We start from the raw sequence: 21,421 nt of genomic DNA, 5'->3' as shown, positions 1-21,421 counted from the left end.
TGGGAGAAGTGCTTGGTTTTGGGTTCATACCGTGCGGTGTCCTCACCCAGTGACAGAAAGGGGTAGCGAGGCATGCATCGTGTTGTTGCCATCAAGGGTACAAATATGGGTTTATATCTATTGCATGAATTTATCCCTCTACATCATGTCATCTTGCTTAAGGCATTACTCCGTTTGTTATGAACTTAATACATTAGATGCATGCTGGATAGCGCTCGATGTGTGGAGTAATAGTAGTAGATGCAGAAAGTATCGATTTACTTGTCTCGGACGTGATGCCTATATGTATGATCATTGCCTTAGATATCATCATGACTTTGCACGGTTCTATCAATTGCTCGAGAGTAAATCGTTCACCCACCGTAATACTTGCTATCATGAGAGAAGCCTCTAGTGAACACTATGGCCCCCGGGTCTACTTCACATCATATTTTCAGCTCTACACTTTTACTTTGTTGCACTTTCCACCTTCAGGTCTCACCTTGCAATTAATCGTGAAGGGATTGACAACCCCTTTATAGCAAGAAGTCTCAAGCATCTAAGCTTGGAGATGCTATGCATCCCACCTCTCTTCATCAACAACTATCTGTTAGCCTATGTTGACCTGAAGTTACTACTTGTTCACATGATATGTGCTATTCTTGGAGTGTCTTTCATATTCTTTGTTGTTTGAACTAATTCTTAGATCTTAAAATTATTATTGAGAGAGATTCCCCACATAGTCACCTAATTGTTTAAACCACTCATTGGTCTTCACTTATATCTTTTGACAGTAGTTTGATGTTTACTCATCTGCTTCACTTATATCCTGTTAGTAAATTGCGAATGAATGAAGTATCATAAATCTGAAATTATCTATTTGCTTACTAGTAGTTTCAAATTTGGTTTAGAAAGTAAAATCTATTAAAGTTTTACAATCACAATATTTGTCATACAAGCAATTCATGAATGATTAGTATAAGAAAGAGAACTTTCACATACAAATATATTATCTTGGACTTATTTTATGATTGTGAATACCCATTGATTATTTTAAACCTTGATAAAATATTTGAAGTTGGACAAGCAAGACAACGTAATGGTTATGTTTGGGTATATTTGCATAGAACTTATATTGTTATGGATTGTCCAACATGCGGTGCTTGCTTAGAACATTTTGCTAGCCAAAACTTTGTACTGGGTAGAGATACTATTTGTGCATCCAAATCCTTGGGACAAGATTCTTCCATGAGAGTCCACCATACCTACCTATATATGTTATTTCACTTCCATTCCAAGTAAATTTGCAAACCTTAAAAAAATATTCATTTTGTGTGCCAGTACCACTCATGGAGCGACCGGGGCGGTCAATATTTTCCATGCTTGGAGGGTTATTATAATGATGAGTATTTATTCACCTGTCATTGCACGAGAAAGGGTGGTAAAATAGATGCCTAGACATGCATAATACTAAAATAAATAAACAAGAACTCTCCCTAGGAAGTTTATTGTTTGGAGGGCACCCGTGGATACGACTAGCCATGGAATGCGTTTGAATGGTTGAGGGGGAGTAAAATTTTAATCTTTTTTGGGAATTGCCAATAATGTGATTTACACGGAAGAAATTGCAATCCCTTGCTTTAACGTTGATAGGAAAGGCACACCACCCAAAATATATTAATCTTTGTTTTAAACAATGAGCTCTGGCACCTCTGCAAAACAATGCTTCCCACTGCGAAGGGACATTCTATTTACTTTCATGTTATTTACTTTTCATGTTGAGTCAACTTATTATTCCAACCTTAGTCTATTAGTTGGCAAGCATCATATGGTGGTGGAAAGATCTAGTCAAGTATATATGATCATGATTCATTATTATTGGCAATTATCTTTATGATAAGTGTGCTGGGAGGCTAAACACTGGCCTCTATCTTTCTCTATGTTCGATGGATGATGTTTGTTCTAAAAATATGATTTGCGTATTAGAAATCATAGAAGACTATATGTTAATTTAGTATGTGGAGATCTTACTTAGACTTTGCTGAAAATAAGATGCATTGAAATTGTTTGCTGACTAAGAACATAGGTTCTTAAGTTTCAAGAGAATGCATTGTTTGAACCATGACATGTGAATTGATTGCTACTATATCATGATGATTTTTATGAGAAATAGATGCTGGTTATGATGCTACAAAATTAACTCAGATTATCATTGATCAAAATTATACACTATGCTAGCATCACAATTCATACATTTCTTATTTTATCATTTACCTACTCGAGGACGAGTAGGAATTAATCTTGGGGATGCTGATACGTCTCCAACGTATCGATAATTTATTAAGTATTCATGCCATATTTACCCATGTTTACAATACTTTTATATGGTTTTGATGCACTTTGTATGATTTAATTATAACTAACTTGGACTAACATTTTCATCAGAATTACCGTGGTATTTATTTTTGTTCCAAAAATAAAAGTTCTCGGAATCACTCTCTCGGTGGAGGTGTTCACACAATCACCTATTGGACCTTTGGCCCCTTTTTGGTTCGGATGGGAGGTTGTATGGCGCAAGGAGCAGAGACTACGAGGCAACACAATGATGAGACTCGGGGATTTTACCTAAGTTCGGGCCGCTGTGAAGCATAAAACCCTACTCATTCTTTGGTGGATTGATTGAGGAAGACGAAGTATGCACGGAGCTCTGCCGCATCAAGGGTTACCGGGGAGAGATATCATGTACATACACTTAAACTTGGTTCTAATCCCCTGGGGACTTAATCTACCAAGTGTCGAATCTCCAAGTATCCGGATCCTTTGTTAGGTTATTTTGGGCCTCCTTTTATAGCTCAAGGGGTGTCCACAGTGGCAACTGACATGATTAGATAGCCAACAACGCTATCATACTTAACTCTAGCGCTTAAGATAGAGCGCCATAAATGCGGCCTAAGGTGGCAAGCGGAGGTTCATTCCCGACACGCTCCTGTCACCTATGAGCTGGCCGTGGCTTGGGGTCTTGACACGTCTCTGGACGGGTGTCAACAGGTTGTAATATCTCTTCCGGCGCGCCATCACGTATCTAGAGAGAGCCACTTAGCCACTTGGGAGCTCGACACCTCATCATAAGTGACTGGTGTGGCAATGAGGTGGAGCTGTGGCAGATCGGCCCGCGCTTGCCGGGGAGGGGACTTGCCGGGGCTTGTCAAGGATGCATGTGCCTTTGTCCTCGGCAAGCGCCGGGGGTTCTTGGCACGTTTTGGGCCCGCTCTGGACTGCTTGTGTAGGTCTTGCAAATGTCATCGACCACCGGGGGCCGCGTCTGCCGGAGTCTTGGTCTTCTTGATGCACTCCTTGACCTTTTGTAGAGCAGCTTCTCTGGCCCTAGCCAGGTCTTGATGGGTTGGTAGATCCCCCGTCGCCCTTAGGTCATCGGGTCGGTGCCTCTTCGTCCGTGCACAAGTGAGGGGGAAATAAACACCCACGTTTGTGTACCCCAACAGAAGCCCCCGAGCCTGAGCCATATATACATGTCGCTGGGCATGTTGGGTTAGGCTCCCTTAATGCACGGACATGTGTCCAGAAACCGCTACTCCTCCCACGACTCACGTTCAATCCACGCATTTAATACAGGTCATGGGGCCCACCGAACAGTAGCCGTTGGGGAGTAAAAAAGGGGAACCGCCGGTAAATAAACGACAATTCCTTGTAGCGATAGTGAACAGCAAGCCCCCAATTGTCGGGACCCCGATCCTAAGCCATAGGAATCTAGCCTGTAACACATCGCATCGCTTTGTGGTCTCACGCACGGTTAACTCCACGGCTGCAGCCTTACCTTAGCCGGGACCGTTTGCGTCTTTTGACTCACGTATGCGATAGTGTCGCTAGCAATCCAATGTCAAAGAACCCGGATCGACATGTCTAGTCATAAACCAAAGTGGCAGTACCGCACAAGGACAGGCATACATGACCCAACAAAGCAGGTGTCGGTCATCAGCAAATGTAGACGAGTCGTAGCAAGCTACAAGGACTCCATTACATCGCGTGACATTTCCCCAAAGGGGACAGACACAGCAGCTAAGAAGGACACATGCCGGTCAACCAATGTGTCCGGAGCAGTAGCGAACTACCAAGGCTCGTTGGATCACAAAGGGGCATTTCCTTGTAAGGAGTGCTACTAAAGTTCACGACTAGGTAATCGAACCCCATACATATCAAGTACGACACACGTACGCATGGCATACCGATATGTATAGATACATCGATGGCATCACAACATAACCATAAACATACAAACTTTATTTAAGAGGCTCGGAAGAGCCACACACATAATATTACACATCAAGGGTCTCACGACCCATGATAGCAGTCATTCAATTACAAGCCAGCGGAAGAGTTATAAACTGTCTGGGTACAGACAGGGCAACTAGAAGGCACATGGCCTGACTATACTACAGAGCCGACGTAGGGCCAGATCGTAGCTGGGACACCAGCTACTCGTCGTCGTCGATGTCTACGAAGAACCCTCCATTAGGGTCATTAGCAACCTCTGCAACATTTATTAAGCAAACATGAGTACGAAGGTACTCAGCAAGACTTTAGGAGAACTAACTAGTCATGCAAGGTATCAAAAGGTATTGTGGGGTTTCATGCAGAAAAGCCAGCATTTGACTCGTGGCTAGACAACTTGCATTCTGAAATTAGTTTTGACAACTTGATTTCTCGCACACGAGTCCACTAACACCACAACAATACACTGTCGTGGAATCATTCCGTCTCCATACGAAAATGCCATCCACGACACTCACGCTTATCTTGACAATTTTATGAGTAGCCATTGAAGTTATCTATGAACAACATATGTCTCCAAGTAGTCCATATCCGCGGACGCGGCTATTCGAATAGATCATAACCCTGCAGGGGTGTACTTCGTCACACACGCTTTCGCCACTTATCGCCATGTGCACGTCATGCACCTCGGCAACCTTCAAGCGGAAGCCCAGCGAGGGAGTCGGCCACGACCGTTAACCACACTAGTACCTAGTCCAGGTTTATCGCCTATCTGAGAGTAACCCGTACGGAAGTCCGGCCGAGGTTTTCGCCACGGCCTCAAACGATGTGCGCAGGGTTCCCAAGCCCACCATCCGGGTGCCATTTGGTACACCGTGCCACTGCCTACCGCATCACGGTCCACCTCTCAGGTCAGCACCATGCACGGCCTCCAGCATTTCTATAAACACCAGAAACTACTTGCAACTCCTGGACCGAGTAATACGCGATTAATAGGCCGAGCGGGGTCATATTTCAGGGCCCAGCATGTGGTAGTATCTAGTCTTGGATTACATACACGGAACTCAGTTCCTATGGACGGTTCCAATGAAACAACCCGCCATGTACTCCTACACAGCCTTTCACCGGTACCTTTACCAAATCAAGTTCAACACACAACCTTTGCTCACCGAACACATTCCACATTTCTGTTCATCTCCCAGATGACAGACCATACACAACTCTAAGCATAGCATGCATAGCAGGATAAGGCACATCATAGCTCAAGCAACTACCAGGTATGCTAGGTTGCAAGGTTCGGCTATTTACTGTGACAAGGTTAAGTCATGCAAAGGAAGTGGGTTCAACTATCGTGGCAAAAGCAGTTGAAGCATTTGATCCTAAATGCAATAAATAGGTGCAGGAGCAAGAACATAGGAGTTATCGGGATGATCAAAAGGGTTTCTTGCCTTGTTGCTCAGAGGAGGAACAATATCCGTCAGACGGATATTCGGTGGAATCCGGGGTTGCGGAGCCTACCGAAATGAATGGCAACATTCAATAACAATCATATGCGATCAAAATGATGCATGAGCATGGCATGAGAATTCAAGGTGATAAGTTATTATTTTCAACATGTATTAGGTTTAGAGTTGATTTGAATCACATTCGAATAGCAATTCAAACGGGGTATTCTCGGATACCGTTTTAATTGATTCGACCTGATGCTCAGATCAACTTGATGTTAGCATGCATGAAATGTCATGTTATGGTACTGATTTGTAAGTAGGACAGTGTGTGATCATTGTAATCATAATGAAATTTGAATAATTTTCCAAATTCCATTTAAAAGTAATTATAAGAATTGAATTATTCCTTATTCCACAATTTAGGGTTCTGTAACTTTTTCAAACATAGTTGAAAATAGCATAATCAGAATCCTTGAATTTTTATGATACTTTTTCATATATAAATTATTTTCATTGGAGTTACAGATTAATTTCTATGATTTTTACAATTTTTAGCAATTTCCTGAATTAGTTTTATACTGGAAATTCTAATTATTGCATCAGACTGACGTCAGCAGGTCAGCCGACCTGTTCAGGTCAAACCTGACAGGGGGGCCCCACTGGTCAGCCTCTTTGGGACTAATCCCGCGCTGACCAGCCCTAACTGAGGTTTGACTTGGCCTTGGGCCCACTTGTCAGCGAGTGATTAGGTCACTAAGCTGCTGGGTTAGCTTGCCACGTCGACCCCCACCGGAGGGTGGTCGCCGGCGACCAGGCCCGCGGCGGAGGGCTCGCCGGAGGCGACCTAGATGGCGCTGCACAGCACCAAAACGCACGCGGTTTGCAGCTACAGCATGCTCGCGAAGTGGCCGATCTGGCAGGACCATCTGGGGAGGCTAAGGTCGCCGGAAGAGGCGTCGGCGACGAGCCGGAGCGGCGGCCGAAGCTCGGCCTTCTATGAGGGGCGGTTCTAGGGCACGGGGAGGGCAGTTGGAGGGCTCGACACGCTCCTGGAGGCTCCAGGAGCTCGAATCCTAGCTCGGGCGCGTGGATCGGTCATCACAGCGACGGCATCGACATGGCCGGCGGCGAGAAGCTCTCGGCCTTGGTGGGGAACTAGGATACGATGCACGGTAGAGCGTGGGGCGAGAGGGAAAACGACGACGAGCTCACGGCGGTTCTGATGGCGCTGAAGAGGGGCTCGGGGATGCGCTAGAGGAAGCGAATCGACGGGAGAGGTCCGGCGGCCGGAGGTGAAAGACGACGGTGTTGCGGGCGTTGCAGGGCTCGAGGAAGCTTCGGCTTCTGCAGAGATGACTAGGGCGACGAGGAGGAGCTAATGGCGTGCTGTGGGAGGGAATCCTATGGCCAGGGGCATGGGCAGCTCGAGCTCGAGCTCGGCTCTAATGGCGGCAGCAAGGAGGAGGAGGAGATCCGAAAGGAGGAAGAGAACCGAGGCGGGGAATGGATAGGGGAGGCTCTGGGGAGCTTATCCCCGTCGTCGCCAGCGCGAGCCGGCGGCCAGGCGGGCACGCAGGTGCGTGGCCGCGCCGGAGGGGGCGGCGGCCATCTCCTGCTGCCTACTGGCGCGAGGGAGGGGACGAGCCAGGGATGGGCCGGGCCAGGCTTAGGCGACAGGTAAGGTTTTTTCCATTTTTTTCTGTTTTTGTTTTTCTATTTTGCTAATTATTGTTTTGCTAATTAATTCAGCTCCAAAACAAAAAGTAAAAACTATTTTAGACCTCCTGAAATATTTGTTATAATATCCCCAACCATTTCCAAGCTTTTCAACATTTTTGGAAATTTATAGTTTCTGATTTCAAATTTAAAATTTGAAACCAGTAGCCTTTTTCATTTATTCAAAAAGCTTAAGGTGTCAAGAAAATAGTTTTCTGCAATGCTCATTTACTTTCATGATTTATCAGAAAGTTTGAACATTTCTTGAGGCCATTTTGGGTTCATTGATTTTGAACTAGTTTGAGATTTCCTTTAATTGAAATGGTGGCTAGGGTTTTGAGTTTTTCCTTTGCCACTTTGTTGCTTTTGTTGAAACTTCTTAGATGCAAATGCAAAGAAGACATGAGCACAATGCTATCTTGCTTAAGGGTTAGGGATGTGACATCTCACCCCCACTCAAAAGAATCTCGTCCCGAGATTTAGAAGTCGTCGGAAATAACGCAGGATACTCAAGTCGGAGACGATCCTCTCTTTCCCAAGTTGCCTCCTTTTCAGAATGATTTGACCATTGAACTTTAAGAAACTTGAGGTTTCGACGTTGAGTGGTACGCTCAGCTTGATCAAGAATAAGCACGGGGTATTCTCCGTATGAAAGGTTATCTTGGAGATCAAGCGTTTCGTGGTCCACTTCAGGGATAGGATCCGAAAAGCAACGCCTAAGTTGCGAGACGTGGAAAACATCATGAACCTTGGAAAGATGCGGAGGAAGTTCCAACTGGTAGGCAACTTCTCCTCGTTTGGCAAGAATGCGAAAAGGACCAATGTAACGAGGAGCCAACTTGCCCTTGATGCCGAAACGATGGGTACCCTTCAAGGTGTAACCCGAAGGTAAGCCTTCTCGTCAACTTCAAAGGTCACATCCTTATGATGACGTTCATATTGGCTCTTTTGACGAGACTGGGCTGTTTTCAACTTTTCACGAATAATGCGAACCTGCTCTTCTGCATCCTGGATCATATCCGGGCCAAAGAGTTGCCTCTCTCCGGTTTCTGACCAATTAAGAGGGGTTCGACATCTTCGTCCATAGAGAACTTCAAAAGGGGCTTTGCCCAAGCTTGATTGATAACTATTGTTATAAGCGAATTCGGCGAATGGAAGGCACTTCTCCCAATTCATACCGAACGAAATAACACAAGATCGGAGCATATCTTCTAGGATTTGATTCACTCTTTCTACTTGACCAGTTGATTGAGGATGGAAAGCAGTGCTAAAAGATAAGTGAGTCCCCATGGCATTCTGAAAACTTTCCTAGAAGCGAGAAGTAAAGATACTTCCACGGTCCGAGTTAATTTCCAGGGGAACACCATGAAGAGACACTATTCGAGAGATATATAACTCTGCTAGCTGGCTAGCTGTTATACTCTCACGAACAGGAAGAAAATGAGCCACTTTGGAAAGACGGTCAATGACCACAAAGATAGCATTATTTCCTTTCTTGGTCTTGGGAAATCCGGTAATGAAATCCATGCTAACTTTATCCCATTTCCATTCAGGAATAGCTAGAGGTTGAAGGGTGCCAGCAGGCCTTTGATGTTCTGCCTTAACTCGACGACAAACGTCGCAGTTAGCAACGAACTCAGCAATTTCTCTCTTCATCCTAGTCCACCAGAACCTCTGGCGTAGGTCCTGATACATCTTAGTACTACTGGGATGAATGGTGAGAGGAGAATCATGAGCCTCCTTAAGGATTAACTGCCTTAGATGTGGGTTCTTAGGAACCACTAAACGATTCTGGAAGAACACAACACTTTGATCATTCATGGAAAATTCTTTAGCGTCGCCGCTAAAAATATTCTCCTTGATCCGTGATATTCCCTTGTCACGCTTTTGGCCAGCTATAATTTGATCCTTAAGAGTGGGCTTCGCCACCAGGGTAGAAAGGAATCCTTGAGGAACAATATGAAGATTCAACTTCCGAAAGTCCTCATGGAGATGTGGTTGACCTTGCTGTAGCATCAAATTGTTACAATAAGATTTGCGACTTAGTGCATCAGCCATAACATTGGCCTTCCCCGGGGTGTAAGTTATCCCTAAGTCGTAATCCGAGATCAACTCAACCCACCGTCTTTGCCTGAGATTCAAATCCGGCTGGGTGAAGATATACTTCAGACTTTGGTGATCAGTGAATATTTCGCAACGATTACCTAGAAGGTAATGTCGCCAGGTTTTTAGTGCATGGACGACAGCTGCAAGCTCAAGGTCATGTGTGGGATAATTATCCTCATGTGGACGCAACTGTCGAGATGCGTATGCGATCACATGACGATCTTGCATGAGAATGCAACCTAATCCTTGTCGCGAGGCGTTGCAATAGATAACAAAGTCCTTAGAAAAATCTGGTGGTAGCAACACAGGTGCGGAGGTCAGGCGTCTTTTCAGTTCCTGAAAACTATGCTCACACTGTGGTGTCCACTCGAACTTTTTATCCTTCTTGAGGAGTTCAGTTAGAGGCTTTGCAACCTTGGAGAAATTCTCGACGAAGCGGCGACAATAGCTCGCTAGACCAAGAAAACTCCTAACTTGCTTAACCGATTCAGGTTGAGTCCAATCAAGGACAGCTTGAACTCTCTCGGGATTGACAGCAATACCCTTACCAGAGATTACGTGGCCTAGATAGGTCACTTCTGGTAACCAGAATTCACATTTTGAAAATTTGGCATAAAGGCGATGCTCTCGAAGTTTCATCAATACCAGCCTTAGATGCTCGGCATGTTCTTGTTCATTCTTCGAGTAGATGAGAATATCATCGAGGTATACCACGACGAATTTATCCAAATACTCCATGAAGATTGAATTCATCAGACGAGAGAAGGTGGCTGGGGCATTGGTTAAACCGAAGGACATAACGGTGTACTCATATTGGCCATAACGGGTAACAAAAGCCGTTTTTGGAATGTCCCCGTTCTTAATCTTGATTTGATGGTATCCCAACCTCAAATCCATTTTAGAGAAGACTGAGGATCCAGCGAGCTGATCATACAGATCGTTGATCCTGGGGAGCGGATACTTGTTCTTTATGGTGACCAGGTTAACTGGTCGGTAATCTACAACCATCCGATCCGTTCCGTCTTTCTTCTTGACGAAGAGGACGGGACAAGCCCAAGGAGAAGAGCTAGGACGAATGAAACCTTTGTTCAAATCCTCATCTAGTTGCTTCTTAAGTTCGGCTAGCTCTAGGGGTGCCATCTTATAAGGTCTTCTGGCTATTGGGACAGTTCCCGGAACAAGATCTATCACAAACTCTACATCTCTGTCAGGTGGAATTCCTGGCAGTTCCTCTGGGAAAACATCCGGGAAGTCACGGACTACCGGAATGTCTTCAAGTTCCGGAAGAGGGTTGGCATTTAGGGAATAGAGCTGGCATTTGGCAACTCGAGTAGAGACATTTACTATCTCACCCGAGGAATGGGTAAGCTGGACATTTCTAGAGTGAGTATCAATCTTGGCATAGTGAGCTGACATCCAGTCCATGCCCAAGATGATATTAATATCCGAAGATTTCAAGGCTATCAATGAGGCTAGAAAAACTAGCCTGTCTACTAGAATTTCATTGTCATAGGTTATCCTAGAGGTTTTCCATTTACTACCAGGGGTTTGGACAACCAATGGGATTGGCATATCACAAAATGACATGTTATGCAACTGTGCATAACTTTCTGAAATGAAGGAATGAGAAGACCCAGTGTCAAAGAGAACGGACGCTGGGTGATGATTAACAAGAAGCGTACCCAGCATGACGTCGGGATCCTCTGCAGCTTCTTCTGCTGACACATAGTTCACACGGCCATGTGCAGGAGTTGGCTTCACATAATAAGCTTTGCCCGACTTGGCCTGCCCGACGGACTTTCCGGGTTGCTTGGCACCCACATTCTGAGGACACTCACGGGAATAATGCCCTGGTTCTCCACACTTGTAGCATATCACCTGGTTGGCACGTGGTGCAGCATTGCTAGCTGGACCACCATAAACTTTTGCTGGGGGGTTGGCTTGATTCGTCTGAGGCGCCACGTAGGATGGCCTCGGAGTGTATCTTGGCGGCAGAGAACTGTTTGGAACCCACAGCCTGCGTTTTGGAAACGCGGAACCAGAAGATGAGCCAAAGTCACGGGAGTGCTTCCTTGTGGCTTCGAAGTCAGTATGACCAGTCTCCGCATCGATCGCTTTGTTGACCAGGGCTTGAAAACTTGCACACTCATGGAGGCGCAGGTCACGACGGAGCTCAGGGCTCAGACCCTTACGAAACCTTGCTTGCTTCTTGGCGTCAGTAGACACCTCCTCTGTTGCATAGCGGGCGAGGTTACCAAACTCGCGGCTATAGGCATCCACAGACAACTTGCCCTGAGTGAAGGCACAGAACTCCTCTCTCTTTCTGTCCATCAGGCCCTCTGGAATATGGTGCAGACGAAAAGCTGCACTGAAGTCTGCCCACGTGGCCACTGGTTCAGCGGGACACATAGCTTCAAAATTCTCCCACCACAGATTGGCGGGTCCCTCCAGGAAATACGCCGCGAAGGTTACCTTGTCGGCCTCAGACACATTCGCAGAGCGAATCTTGCGTGAGATGCTGGACAACTAGTCATCAGCGTCGAGGGGATCGACGGAATGATGAAACTTTGGAGGATTCAACTTCACAAAGTCATTGAGGGACACTGCAGCATTCCTAGGCCGTCGAGCCGTATTCTGCTCAATACGCTCTAGCAGTCGGTTGGTCTCCCTTTTGTTTCTTTCTGCCTCAAGCATCACTTCTACCAGAGAAGGTGGGTGATGCAGGTCTTCCTGCGATGCTTGGCTACCCTCACCTTGCTCATGAGCAGGGGCACGGTTCAACCTGGTGAACACCATCCTGACAAACAAACTCATAGCTTAGACCAATATCATATCAATACTAGCTATGGATTAAGAATGTACTGAACACACGGAATGCGGAAATGAATATCCGAACAGCATGGTAACAAGCCACCGCTATATATACACCATGGTTCATACACACCTTTGCATAGCTCAGTACACCCTTAACCGAAGAGCAAACTACTGAAATTGTGAAACTACTCATCAGAGGCTTACAAGCTGCCTATACATTATTTATCTAGGCCTCCGGAATTCATTTCACATTACAACCATACTTCACAAGTCACACAGGACTGTGAACGTACGGCTACTACCATACTATCCTTCCGCTCACAGCTCAGGCATCCGCATAGAACATCTCGTAGAGATTACCTCCATGACCTGGAAGCTCAACCTGCGGATCAGGAAACACTCTAGCCTGAGATCCCTGGGATCCCTAAGGACATGGATGTGGCCTTGGTCCCCTGACTGGTGGTAAGAGGGGTCCCCGAAGAGGTGTGACTCCTCCTATAGCTGGCCAGTCAACGTGGGCCGGAAGATGGTTCCTAACAGGGTTCAGCATCTCCATCTCTCCATACCCTGTCTGGACTACCGGTGCCAGCTGCGTCAAAGCCGTCCACAGACGGGCACGGGTAGCATAAAGCTCCATACGGAGAGCACGAGCATCCCTGTCTCTGTTCACTAGCATCTCAACCGTGGACTGCAGAAGTGGATCCTCCATAGAAGAATCAAAATAGACTCCACTGAGGTATCCCTCTTCACCAGACTGAGAGGCCGGAACATAGCAGAACTCTGAATTCTACAGCAGTGCATGTCTCGCTCTCATAATAGTCAGCATTGAATAGGCAGCATCCTGTACTGCCATGTCAACGGTGACCCCCAACCCATAGGACCAATGGATTGGCTTCTCAGCTCCAGGGTAGTTTGGAAATACCCTAACAGTGCAGATGTACTGGCTCTGGTTGAAGTCTCGGTACTGTTCCTCCACTGTGTACTCGGGGTACCAGCGGTAACCGCACACCGACATCACCCTGACCAGCATGGCCGTATGACCCGGTACATCAATGCACCTGGTCAGACGTACCACCTGACGAGAAGGACGGCCAGGCATCTGTAAATAGAGAGTAATGCAAAAGCATTAGGGATCTGAATGCAAAATTGGGCAGCATAACTGCTGTAAATGCTCAAAACAAATTTGAGACAACCCAAAATGGAATAGCGTAACCACTCAACTATCAAAGAATAAAAGAAACCCAATATCTCTCGACCCGTAGTCCTATAATCTACCGATCAGAAACACGAGCCTAGGAGAAGATGAGTAACCTAGTCCTTAATTCCTGCAGAAAAGACGAGGATGACCAGAATAGAATATCTTGAGAAGAGGACAAGAGTGTTACGTTCCCTTCCACAAACAATTCCCTTATATATAACTAAGAAATTCTAGACTCAACTTCGACCAGTTTGGCTTAGTAATCCTACAGTCAGTCAGGCTCTGATACCAACGCTGTCGGGACCCCGATCCTAAGCCATAGGAATCCAGCCTGTAACACATCGCATCGCTTTGTGGTCTCACGCACGGTTAACTCCACGGCTGCAGCCTTACCTTAGCAGGGACCGTTTGCGTCTTTTGACTCACGTATGCGATAGTGTCGCTAGCAATCCAATGTCAAAGAACCCGGATCGACATGTCTAGTCATAAACCAAAGTGGCAGTACCGCACAAGGACAGGCATACATGACCCAACAAAGCAGGTGTCGGTCATCAGCGAATGTAGACGAGTCATAGCAAGCTACAAGGACTCCATTACATCGCGTGACATTTCCCCAAAGGGGACAGACACAGCAGCTAAGAAGGACACATGCTGGTCAACCAATGTGTCCGGAGCAGTAGCGAACTACCAAGGCTCGTTGGATCACAAAGGGGCATTTCCTTGTAAGGAGTGCTACTAAAGTTCACGACTAGGTAATCGAACCCCATACATATCAAGTACGACACACGTACGCATGGCATACCGATATGTATAGATACATCGATGGCATCACAACATAACCATAAACATACAAACTTTATTTAAGAGGCTCGAAAGAGCCACACACATAATATTACACATCAAGGGTCTCACGACCCATGATAGCAGTCATTCAATTACAAGCCAGCGGAAGAGTTATAAACTGTCTGGGTACAGACAGGGCAACTAGAAGGCACATGGCCTGACTATACTACAGAGCCGACGTAGGGCCAGATCGTAGCTGGGACACCAGCTACTCGTCGTCGTCGATGTCTATGAAGAACCCTCCATTAGGGTCATTAGCAACCTCTGCAACATTTATTAAGCAAACATGAGTACGAAGGTACTCAGCAAGACTTTAGGAGAACTAACTAGTCATGCAAGGTATCAAAAGGTATTGTGGGGTTTCATGCGGAAATGCCAGCATTTGAGTCGTGGCTAGACAACTTGCATTTTGAAATTAGTTTTGACAACTTGATTTCTCGCACACGAGTCCACTAACACCACAACAATACACTGTCGTGGAATCATTCCGTCTCCATACGGAAATGCCATCCACGACACTCACGCTTATCTTGACAATTTTATGAGTAGCCATTGAAGTTATCTATGAACAACATATGTCTCCAAGTAGTCCATATCCGCGGACGCGGCTATTCGAATAGATCATAACCCTGCAGGGGAGTACTTCGTCACACATGCTTTCGTCACTTATCGCCATGTGCACGTCATGCACCTCGGCAACCTTCAAGCGGAAGCCCAGCGAGGGAGTCGGCCACGACCGTTAACCACACTAGTACCTAGTCCAGGTTTATCGCCTATCTGAGAGTAACCCGTACGGAAGTCCGGCCGAGGTTTTCGCCACGGCCTCAAACGATGTGCGCAGGGTTCCCAAGCCCACCATCCGGGTGCCATTTGGTACACCGTGCCACTGCCTACCGCATCACGGTCCACCTCTCAGGTCAGCACCATGCACGGCCTCCAGCATTTCTATAAACACCAGAAACTACTTGCAACTCCTGGACCGAGTAATACGCGATTAATAGGCCGAGCGGGGTCATATTTCAGGGCCCATCATGTGGTAGTATCTAGTCTTGGATTACATACACGGAACTCAGTTCCTATGGACGGTTCCAATGAAACAACCCGCCATGTACTCCTACACAGCCTTTCACCGGTACCTTTACCAAATCAAGTTCAACACACAACCTTTGCTCACCGAACACATTCCACATTTCTGTTCATCTCCCAGATGACAGACCATACACAACTCTAAGCATAGCATGCATAGCAGGATAAGGCACATCATAGCTCAAGCAACTACCAGGTATGCTAGGTTGCAAGGTTCGGCTATTTACTGTGACAAGGTTAAGTCATGCAAAGGAAGTGGGTTCAACTATCGTGGCAAAAGCAGTTGAAGCATTTGATCCTAAATGCAATAAATAGGTGCAGGAGCAAGAACATAGGAGTTATCGGGATGATCAAAAGGGTTTCTTGCCTTGTTGCTCAGAGGAGGAACAATATCCGTCAGACGGATATTCGGTGGAATCCGGGGTTGCGGAGCCTACCGAAATGAATGGCAACATTCAATAACAATCATATGCGATCAAAATGATGCATGAGCATGGCATGAGAATTCAAGGTGATAAGTTATTATTTTCAACATGTATTAGGTTTAGAGTTGATTTGAATCACATTCGAATAGCAATTCAAACGGGGTATTCTCGGATACCGTTTTAATTGATTCGACCTGATGCTCAGATCAACTTGATGTTAGCATGCATGAAATGTCATGTTATGGTACTGATTTGTAAGTAGGACAGTGTGTGATCATTGTAATCATAATGAAATTTGAATAATTTTCCAAATTCCATTTAAAAGTAATTATAAGAATTGAATTATTCCTTATTCCACAATTTAGGGTTCTGTAACTTTTTCAAACATAGTTGAAAATAGCATAATCAGAATCCTTGAATTTTTATGATACTTTTTCATATATAAATTATTTTCATTGGAGTTACAGATTAATTTCTATGATTTTTACAATTTTTAGCAATTTCCTGAATTAGTTTTATACTGGAAATTCTAATTATTGCATCAGACTGACGTCAGCAGGTCAGCCGACCTGTTCAGGTCAAACCTGACAGGGGGCCCCACTGGTCAGCCTCTTTGGGACTAATCCCGCGCTGACCAGCCCTAACTGAGGTTTGACTTGGCCTTGGGCCCACTTGTCAGCGAGTGATTAGGTCACTAAGCTGCTGGGTTAGCTTGCCACGTCGACCCCCACCGGAGGGTGGTCGCCGGCGACCAGGCCCGCGGCGGAGGGCTCGCCGGAGGCGACCTAGATGGCGCTGCACAGCACCAAAACGCACGCGGTTTGCAGCTACAGCATGCTCGCGAAGTGGCCGATCTGGCAGGACCATCTGGGGAGGCTAAGGTCGCCGGAAGAGGCGTCGGCGACGAGCCGGAGCGGCGGCCGAAGCTCGGCCTTCTATGAGGGGCGGTTCTAGGGCACGGGGAGGGCAGTTGGAGGGCTCGACACGCTCCTGGAGGCTCCAGGAGCTCGAATCCTAGCTCGGGCGCGTGGATCGGTCATCACAGCGACGGCATCGACATGGCCGGCGGCGAGAAGCTCTCGGCCTTGGTGGGGAACTAGGATACGATGCACGGTAGAGCGTGGGGCGAGAGGGAAAACGACGACGAGCTCACGGCGGTTCCGATGGCGCTGAAGAGGGGCTCGGGGATGCGCCGGAGGAAGCGAATCGACGGGAGAGGTCCGGCGGCCGGAGGTGGAAGACGACGGCGTTGCGGGCGTTGCAGGGCTCGAGGAAGCTTCGGCTTCTGTAGAGATGACCAGGGCGACGAGGCGGAGCTAATGGCGTGCTCTGGGAGGGAATCCTATGGCCAGGGGCACGGGCAGCTCGAGCTCGAGCTCGGCTCTAATGGCGGCAGCAAGGAGGAGGAGGAGATCCGGAAGGAGGAAGAGAACCGAGGCGGGGAATGGATAGGGGAGGCTCTGGGGAGCTTATCCCCGTCGTCGCCAGCGCGAGGCGGCGGCCAGGCAGGCACGCAGGTGCGTGGCCGCGCCGGAGGGGGCGGCGGCCACCTCCTGCTGCCTACTGGCGCGAGGGAGGGGACGAGCCAGGGATGGTCCGGGCCAGGCTTAGGCGACAGGTAAGGTTTTTTCCATTTTTATCTGTTTTGTTTTTCTGTTTTGCTAATTATTGTTTTGCTAATTAATTCAGCTCCAAAACAAAAAGTAAAAACTATTTTAGACCTCCTGAAATATTTGTTATAATATCCCCAACCTTTTCCAAGCTTTTCAACATTTTTGGAAATTTATAGTTTCTGATTTCAAATTTAAAATTTGAAACGAGTAGCCTTTTTCATTTATTCAAAAAGCTTAAGGTGTCAAGAAAATAGTTTTCTCCAATGCTCATTTACTTTCATGATTTATCAGAAAGTTTGAACATTTCTTGAGGCCATTTTGGGTTCATTGATTTTGAACTAGTTTGAGATTTCCTTTAATTGAAATGGTGGCTAGGGTTTTGAGTTTTTCCTTTGCCACTTTGTTGCTTTTGTTGAAACTTCTTAGATGCAAATGCAAAGAAGACATGAGAACAACGCTATCTTGCTTAAGGGTTAGGGATGTGACACCAATGCGTGTCCCACATACATAAGGAAGGGTTTGTGTAAAGGGGGCACTGCTCATTCACATCTGCCTCTCCGCCCTCTATCCCCTCATCCCTCCGCCAGTCAAGAAGACGCCTTCACCGTTGTCGTTCCCTCCACGCGCATTGCTAATTCTCTCGCTGCTCAAGGGATATGGGGAAGAAGACGACCGACGTGAAGGGAAAGCAGGTAGCTGAGGCGAAGATGCAGGCTGTTGACGTGTAACATCCCCAAATTTCAATTTGGAATGTTTTAAAATTGTAGCTAAGCATCTATGCATTTTATTTGAATGACGGTGGCATTTGAATATTCTTTCGGTATTTGATTTGCACTTATTTTTGGCACAAGATTTTTCACTCACAAAATGCCTGACAATTATCTTGCCAAGCAAGAAAGAGAAGAGGTAACATGACACCCCAAAAAAAGTCAGAAGAAAAATTGTGCCAAAATTTTTAGAAGAATTTTTTTGTTTTTTATTGGTTTTAAAAATATATATTTTTTAAAGTTTTTGTTTTGCGCAAAAGAAAATGTCCACGCTGTGGGAACTTTTTTTCTGATCATTTTGATATATTATATCAATATTTTCGGAGTAGGAATAAATTCCTAATCATAATTTTTCTTTCCCATTTTTAATATAAGGAAATAATGCGTTTTAATAGGAAAACAGAACTCGGCCCGAATTCGAATCTGGCCCGTATCCCTTCTACTTCTTCCTCACGAAAGCTCTTTCCTTCCCTACACGTACACGAACCTTCCTCAACGGAGAAACGGGATCCGAGCCGATCTCCTTGCTCTTGCCATCCCAGGCCCTCCCGAGCCCCTATATAAGAAGCCCTCGTCCCCCTCTCTCAGTTCCCCACGAGAGCCGCCCGAATCTATCACTGAATCGCCGCCCTGCCCTCGTCGGAGTTCCGCCGGAGCTGAAACTCCAAGCTTCTGCTACCTCACCCCCTCATCGCCCCAAGCCCCCATCCGCCACCAACAGGGGAAGTCGCCCGAGTTCCACCGCCTCCCGGACCCCTCCGCCATCGCTGCCGGTCACTGGAGCACTTCCGCAGCCCCCACCATCGTCGGTCGGAGCCAGGTCTCATCGGAGACCTCTGCAGCCATGGTGAGCCTATCCTGTTTACTATCATCCCTCGGATCCTATAACAACGGTAGAGATTAGTACCCCATACCCCTTCAGTTCACTTAGAAAAAAACCCGGTTTTTTGTTAAGTTACTTTTTAGCCGAATGGTTTTCCTTTATTTTGCGGCCGTCCGCTAGTTAGGCTAAATCGCACACACCTCTCAGCCACTCACAGCACGCCACGTAGCACCCCTGTTCACTAGCTAGCAATTTTGTTTGTGCTGCTATTATTAAAAACCATAAAATTTATGTATTGTTTCAGCTTTAACTTTTATTCTATAACTCCAAATTAGGTGATTCTTTCTGCATGGGATCAAAAAAATTATGTAGTTTCTGTAGATATAAATTTGACCATGTTTCATTTGGTAAATTTTGAGTTTAAACAAATTTGATTTAAACCATGTTTTGTGAATATCGGCAGTTTAAAAATAGCTTTTGAGTTGATTCTGTTTGCTACTGATCACTAGTGATCTTATTTATCAGTAGGTTTAATTTCACAATTTTTAGGATATTTTATCTTGGGGTTTTCAACAAAACAGATTCTGTTTTAGTTCTTGTAGAGTTTTTTTGTTCTCTTATGTTTTAGCTACTTTTTGTTTGTTGCTTTATTTTGTTTACTTGCTGTTGTGATGCTTATTGTGTGAAATTATTGTTCCGTTAGATCATCCGGAGTGCGAAGCATGTTCTCTAGAAGCGCTCGAGTTCGACAGTCGTCAACAAGGCAAGTCACGTTGTCATGTTTTACCTATGGTTTTATATGCATTGTAGTTCAACCTTCTCCACCCATTGCATGCAAAGTAGGTACTTGGAAATTTGGATCTTGATGTAGTATCATGTGGTAGGCACCCATCACCCTTGTTACTTGGCCCGGGACGATAATTTTATTTTGCGATGCTTTTAGTAGACGGGGATTTGGATGAGTTTTTATCACGAGTGTTGTGAGAATTTAATAATCAAGGCCGGAAGATTTCAAGACTTTTCAAGGCCTCGTCATGCAACACACCTCTGGGTGAAGGATGGTTTAGATGGGCTCCCTGGGGAAACCAGTGGACGACCCGGGATGCATGGGGAAGTGCCATGACATCTTGCGGAAAGCTTCACCAAGGCACGAAGAGATGGATGGGTGCTTCAGGACCCAAGGCTTACCTGCACAGCCACAAGTCATTATAGGCTCTGGCTTGGCTGGACATCGTGGTGACTCTAGACAGGCGGTGCTATGAGATGTAGAAGAACGGTAGGATTGGATGGGCACGGTAAGTGGCTTAGAGGAACCCGTTGGAAGACCATGTTTTGATCATCCAGTTCTCAAACACCCTGAAGTCCGAGGACTCCAACGGAGCCAATCAAATCTTGTGGGGAATGTGTGCAAAACTCTGCAGAGTACTCAAACCTAATCTATTAGCCATGTCCATGGTCATGGACAACTTGAGCCGAAGGAACTGAAACTATCTGGAGTTCTCAACACAAAAAATATTAATGATGTGGGTATTATTGAGAACTTGGGTATGAGATATGGTTGGTGGAACCATCTCATTAACAACCAACAATGTAGTAAAATTTTGTTTTTAGCCCCTCTGTTGTTGTAGGTGAAATTCTTACTTTCCGCTAAAAACTTACAGCCCCACCTGCCATATATGCATATAAAATAGATGATATGTTTTTCACCTCTCTCTTTTGTGACTTGCTGGCATATTCAATATGCTGATCTACACGGATGCAACGTCTCATGTTGCAGAGTACTTTTCCGACCAGGAGTGAGGTCACGATCTACGCTCGGTGATATGCCCTGGAGTCACATGGACTCAACTACCTTTGATGCTTCCGCTAGTCTTCGTTTAGTTATCTCATGAGTTGGCCTTCAACCTCTTTATTGTAATAAAGTACTCGATATGAGATCCGATTAATAAAGCTGCGTGATTGAACTCTCTATATATACATTGATGTATTGTGTGTGTACCAGCATGATCTTGGGATGGTCGGAAACACCAGAGACTTGGCCGTTTCAGGTCGGGTCGCTACAGATATGGTATCAGAGCACACGGTGACCGTAAGACGTAACCTCTAGGATTGGAAAAGCCTTAGGAAGAAAACTATTTTCTTATATCTATAAATCTTCTATATTTCTCTTCTGCTCATTCCTGACTTGTCTCCGAATCTTCCAATATTTTCAAGATGGACACCTTCATCCCAGTTAAGGTCACAGGATTTTGCCAGCCCGACGCAACAATGCCCTTCGGAAAGGAGCTGATGCAGATCACCAAGGACTTAAGG

The sequence above is a fragment of the Hordeum vulgare genome, chromosome 3H, assembly GCF_904849725.1.
Source record: "Hordeum vulgare subsp. vulgare chromosome 3H, MorexV3_pseudomolecules_assembly, whole genome shotgun sequence".
Classification (NCBI taxonomy): domain Eukaryota; kingdom Viridiplantae; phylum Streptophyta; class Magnoliopsida; order Poales; family Poaceae; genus Hordeum; species Hordeum vulgare.
The sequence above is the reverse complement of the archived record's forward strand: the minus strand, read 5'-3'. Positions refer to the sequence as shown.